This window comes from Hippocampus bargibanti, linkage group LG02 (assembly GCF_051943395.1).
Source record: "Hippocampus bargibanti isolate YZ-2025 linkage group LG02, ASM5194339v1, whole genome shotgun sequence".
NCBI lineage: Eukaryota > Metazoa > Chordata > Actinopteri > Syngnathiformes > Syngnathidae > Hippocampus > Hippocampus bargibanti.
The window spans coordinates 31547796-31553805 of record NC_142735.1 but is presented as its reverse complement, the minus strand read 5'-3'; positions in this window follow the sequence as shown (position 1 = coordinate 31553805).

Sequence of the window (6010 nt, the reverse complement as noted above, 5' to 3'; positions counted from 1 at the left end):
CTTCAAAATTATCCGAGAAAGTTTCAGTTTCAGAAGGTCCCGCCCCCTTGTTCGTGACGTCACGCCAGGACGTCTGCTGTAGAATCAAAACAATGGCTTCAGATTTGGAGAAGATGCTTTCTTGTTACTCATCCAGTTATGAATAGGATTCAAATAGTTCTAGAAGAGGAAAGCATAAATGTTTGCAATCGATTAAAGAAGTCCTTCCGTATCAATTCGAGTCGTCAGGACTCCAATGTACCGTCCCAGAAAATGCAGAAGATGTTGCCTAAGCTCCGTTGGAAATGGGCTGATTTGTCTGCTGGGAATTTGTGTCAACTAGAATCAAATAGTAGTCTTGGTGCAACACACAACGATTCACCATCACATTATTTATGTGTTTTCCTTCTAATTTCGCCATCAACACGGATCAACACGAAGTTTTCCGACCAAACAAAGTACCCAAAATGCATTGTGTGTCACTTTCTCGGTCAGGGGCGTTCCAGACCTGACGTCATGTCAGGCATCGTCATCAACTCGAAAGCAAGACTTCCTGAATATTCAGTGCAAGTCTTAAAACATATCTTACAAATATAGCTATATGTGTTTGAATCTTTGTAAAATGCGCTCAGTAGAAGTCATTTGAAGTGATTTTACACATTATGGACACAACTTGTCCGGAGGCGTCCTTGTCCTTTCAAGAGACAGGCAGACGACAGAGAGAGACTGACAAAATGGATAGAAAACAGTGACATTTGGACTAGTTTCAATTTTGATAGTTCAAAGGAAGAGTGTAGACTGCAAGGTTAAAATTCCCATCAAAATGTCATCGATTTGCTGCTGTGAAATGTAAATTTCTCCACTGTGAGACTAATAAAGGCAAATCCAATCCAATCAGGCTCCACAAATAACCCGCACAAGCCATCTGTACACTTAAAGAGTTTGATGTTTCTCTCTTTATTTGTAAGTAGGTTCATCGTCAGATCTCCCAGGCAAGTGACACGTAGATGTAATGTGTCCCAGAGCTTGATTGTGGCGTGGAGTCGAGCAGGGAATTTCGTCGTGCTGTGATATCCATCCAACGCCCGGCATGTGCCGGGCGTGCCTATACGGGTCTTTGCAAATCTCTTTGAGTCTGTATGAGTCTGATTCTGTCTGTCCCGTGACGGCTACTTTTATACCATTTTCAAGCATGGGACATGCGCCAGGCTGAGACGCACATCAAGGAGATCAAAGGGCTTGAAAGACGGTGCGCACCGGTGACACCACACACTTGATGCAAAAAGCTGTCAACCCAGCTAAACAGAACACAATTGATGAGGAACAAGGTAAAATTATCGCAGAGAAAGCACCTCCAAGGGATCATTCCTTCAGATGGTGAAAGAAGCTACGTTCCTCATCAAGTGTCACTTTCAACATTCAAAACGCGTTATTTTTTACACAACGAAATACTCAAGCTCAATAATATCTACTTGGGTCAAACTCCGCAAAATTATGGATGGATTGTCCTGACCTCTACAAACTCGCCACGGATGCCCTCGCCTTCACGCGCAAACAGTACACGTGTATCGTTGCCAAGCACACAGACATAGGCTACCTGCAGTTGAAATTTGCATACTCGGCATGGCAGCCAATCAGAAGCCTGCTTCGTGCTTTGGACTTTCCAGAGCGTTATAAGGTTGTGCATTTGCATATCATTTTCCAAAGTAGATGCACAGAACTTCAGCCACAGAAGATTCAAAAGAAGCTCACAAAATTTGTGACGCTACAAAACGTAAACTTACATTATACCGTGACTGTAAAGTGTACTTGAGAGTTTTGAAAGGCCCTTAGCATTGTGGAAAGAGGAGTTCACGCGGCTTGTAGCAGACAGCGCAATGGAGCAAAATCTTCAGCAAGGGATATTTACCATAAATTAAGCAAGGGAGCATTTGTGGTATGTACATTCTTAATTAAAGAAAATCCTTTATACTTTGCAACAATTGTTTTTTTTGTGATTAGTCGTCTTATTGTGTTTCAAGTTGTGAAAAATGGGGCAGGCAACTTTTCAGAGTTGTCTGCCCTGGTGTCCGCTAACTTTGCAAACTTTTTGTCATGAGTTTCACACACTGTTTTTACTATAATTTGGAGAACTTCGGCGGGCCGTAGTTTGCCCATGTCTGTTTAATGGGGACCTGGGAACGGATTATTCTCATTTTAATGGTTTCCTATGGAAAATATATATTTTGGGATACACACTTTTCACCTTACACACTGTGTCTGGGAACCAATTAAGTTCATAAACCAATATATCACTGTAGTGTGATAACACCCGCGCGTAATCCACATGCTACGATGGAGGTTTGACTGACAATTGAGGTGATGTGTGTCACTGTGCTTCGAGCCGCTCTACCCCCAAACTCTGGAACTCACTTCCACCCAACATTTGTAACATTGATTCTCTTCCCACATTCAAATCCCATCTCAAAAGCCACCTATTTAAAATTGCATTTTCTGTGTAGCTTTATCTCTTGAGTCTATTTATAATTTAATAGAGAATAAGAAGTTATCATATTTAAAAGTTTCATGCGGTTATATGCTTAGTCAACATGTGTGACTCGAATACACAATTGAAGCACAGACAACCTGGGGTCACTCAGGTCAACACAGCAAGTTAAAATGTCAGCTTCATCTAGGTCTAGGAGATCTGGCCTTGCACAGAATTTAGGACTTGGGAAACTCCTTATCACAGAAGTAATTTAGGACTTCAAACTCCTTCACAGGAAGAGCTCATTGGCCAGGTTACAAATGTATCAGTTCACGGAAAACACAATGTTTTATTGCTTGCAGCTGTTCGTGCTTAGAAATCAAGAGGTGTGGTATTCTAATCAAGAAAACTATGTTTTACTAATGTATCACTTTAATTTACATGTACTCTCAATAAATAGCTTGGCAGAAGGCTGCAGAATTCAGACGTCTGTCATGAAAGGCTGCGTCTCCTGCCGGCAGTAAGAAGACAATCTTTCTGGGTTCGAGTCTCTGACTACAGTGTCCGATGGAACATCTCAGCAGACATAATTGTATTTTATTTATGATTGTATCTATGTTTGTCTGTGACTGTAAATTGTCCTTGAGGGCTTTGAAAGGCGCTTGAAATGACATGTATTAATTATTATTATTATTATTACTTCGTGGGTCGCTCCATGATTGCGGCACTACCTACCAGAATGATATCACATCACGTGAGGAAAACATGCTGATGTTGAGGTGAAGCGCAAACCAAACTGCGGTCAGTGGTTATTTTCCTTTAATTCCATTATTAACAGCAAAGGCACTTTGGAAGGAAAGGAAATGTTTTTTTTCCCGAAAGCTAGCTTACTTTTCATGGGTCGTAGGTTTTATGTCCGACAACGTATCCCTATGCTGAAAGACCCTTGTTTGAAGTCAGTTTTTTTAAACAATGAACGATTTAAAAATGGGGGCCCTTATAGTCCGGACAATCGTGATATAATTCAACAGGTTTCCAACGCCATTCAATACAAATGTAATTGAACAACATTTCTTCAACTTATCCAGTAGAAATCGCCAGATGCGGTGCTGACGATGTGACCCTTTTCACGCTGCAGTCGAGACCGAAAGTGCAAATCTGTCAGAGATCTGTGGACAAAGGCTCGGACACAAGAAGATTGTATTTTACTGTCGGCAGGGGACGTAGCCATTCAAGACAGACGCTCGAATTCTGCAGCCCTCTGCCAAGCTATTTATTGAGAGTACAGGTAACATCCGAGTTACGACCGGGTTCCGTTCCGACAAAACGGTCGTAAGTCAAAAGGTCGTAAATCGAAAAGCATTCAAAATGGCTGATCACGTGATCATGACAAATGATGACACACTGGCATCTCCTATACGACAGGATATTAATTATACGATGTCAATCTGTTGTTTTTAAGCAACGTTTTCGATTGAATAATATTATACACCAAAATGTTGACAGTTCATTTATAAATCTTATAACTTTTAGTGTCATTTTAATACAGTAAAGTCTCGTTATATCGATATTCTCGGGAGTCGGAACAAATATCGATATAACCGGACTATAGATATATCCGATCCTGCGGCATGTAAATTTTCTCCTTGCGTTCATAGAAATAGTATCGTAATAAGCAGTACTATCGATATAACGAGACTTTACTGTACTTTTATATTTCGTATTATTGATGTTTATTACTATGTCGGCGAACACGCTTTCTGCTGACCCAAATCCGCAGAGCTTCCCATGCATGCGATCTGTCCAAAAAACCAGCTGTCCAAAAATCGCTCTCCTTGCTAACGGAGAAGCCAGATAAGGTCACCTGTCTCAAAGAGGCGGCGACGCCGACGCGCTCCGCCTCGGCGTGGGTTGACGCCCCTCCCGCCCCCCGATTGCTGTGCTGTCATGCTGGAGAAACGCGTTTGTCGTACGCGTTTGTTACGAAGCAGTTATTTTGTATCGTCATTTTGTGCGATGCTGCTCCGGCAAATAAACATCCTACTTGCTAGATATTGTCACGTTCGGCGTTCACAGCTGGTGGCGGGGCCACGCCTCCCCACTTCCTTTTTCAGGACACCGGGTACGAAAACGAGACGGTGTCAACTTGTATTTGTACTTTGTATTACCCTGGACTTTGTCTTCGGTGCTCGGTCCCCCCCCCCCCCCCCCCCTTTGGGATTGTTCCGTTTCTGTACCACCGTGTGCGAGTTGCTTCTCACCATTGTCGGGGTTCCCATTGCCTCCCCCCCACTTGTCGTTTTTGGTATTCTTTATTTTTGATTACTCCCCTGGTCCTCTTTTTGGGACCAGTGCTTTGTGTTGTAGTTTAATAAATCATCCTGCACAGACCTCTGTCTCTGTCGCGTTAGTGGCTGTAGCGGTGGCAGCCGTAGAATTCAAATAAAAAAGTCTGGCGGTCGTGATCACAACTCGCGCCGGTCGTGAATCGGATGTTGCCTGTATTTGCAAATTAAAGTGATACATTAATAAAACATAGTTTTCATGATTAGAAAACCACAGCCTGGACGTTCGAAGCACCAACAGCTGTAAGCAATAAAACAAATATTTTAATCGGTTGTCCTTTCCATTAACTAATAGATTTGTAACCTGGCTAATGAGCTCTTCTTGTGAAGGAGTTTCAAGTCCTAAATGCTCTCTTAGGAAGGAGTTAACCAAGTACTAAATTATGTCCAAGGCTAGATCTCCTAGATGACGATGACAGTTTAATAGGCTGTGCCTGTTCAATTCAGATTGACCCATGGTTTCTGTGCTTTCATTGTATACTCGAGTCACACATGTTCACTAAGCATATAACAGCATGAAACTTTTAAATATGATAACTTCTATTCTGTCTAATCTCTATCAAAATCTTGGGGCCGCATCCGGGCACTTGAGCTCACAGAGCCATCAAGTGAAACGAGACACCGCCACAAGGCTCCCTCCAGTGGTGTGACAGCAACAACCTTGGACAAAAAAGGAGCGTTGAGCTGAAAAAAAATCTATTTGGTCCAAAAGAGCAAAATAGCAATATGGCATTTCACTGGGACACATCACGTTATGGATATTTGGGCATTGAGGTTACTCTGGAACAATATTTGTTTCAAAATACAGTGATACCTTGGCTTACGAACTCAATTGGTTCCCAGACAGTGTGTAAGGTGAAAAGTTTGTATCCCAAAAATTAATTACCCAGAGGTAACCATTTAAATGAGAATAACCCGTTCCCAGGTCCCCATAAAACATAATTTTCTACTTTCTAATTTTCTAAGCCTTAAAACTACACAAAATATACCTTATTTTATGTACAGTAAAGTCTCGTTATATCGATATTCAAGGGAGTCCGAAAAAATATCGATATAACCGGGACTATCGATATATCCAACCCTGTTTGCATGTAATTTTCTCCATCCGTGCATAGAAATAGTATCGATTTACTGTATAATAACAGTGCTATGCCATAGCACATTTATCTGTTCAATTGATGATTATAATACCATAGCAGCTATGGTATTATAATCATCT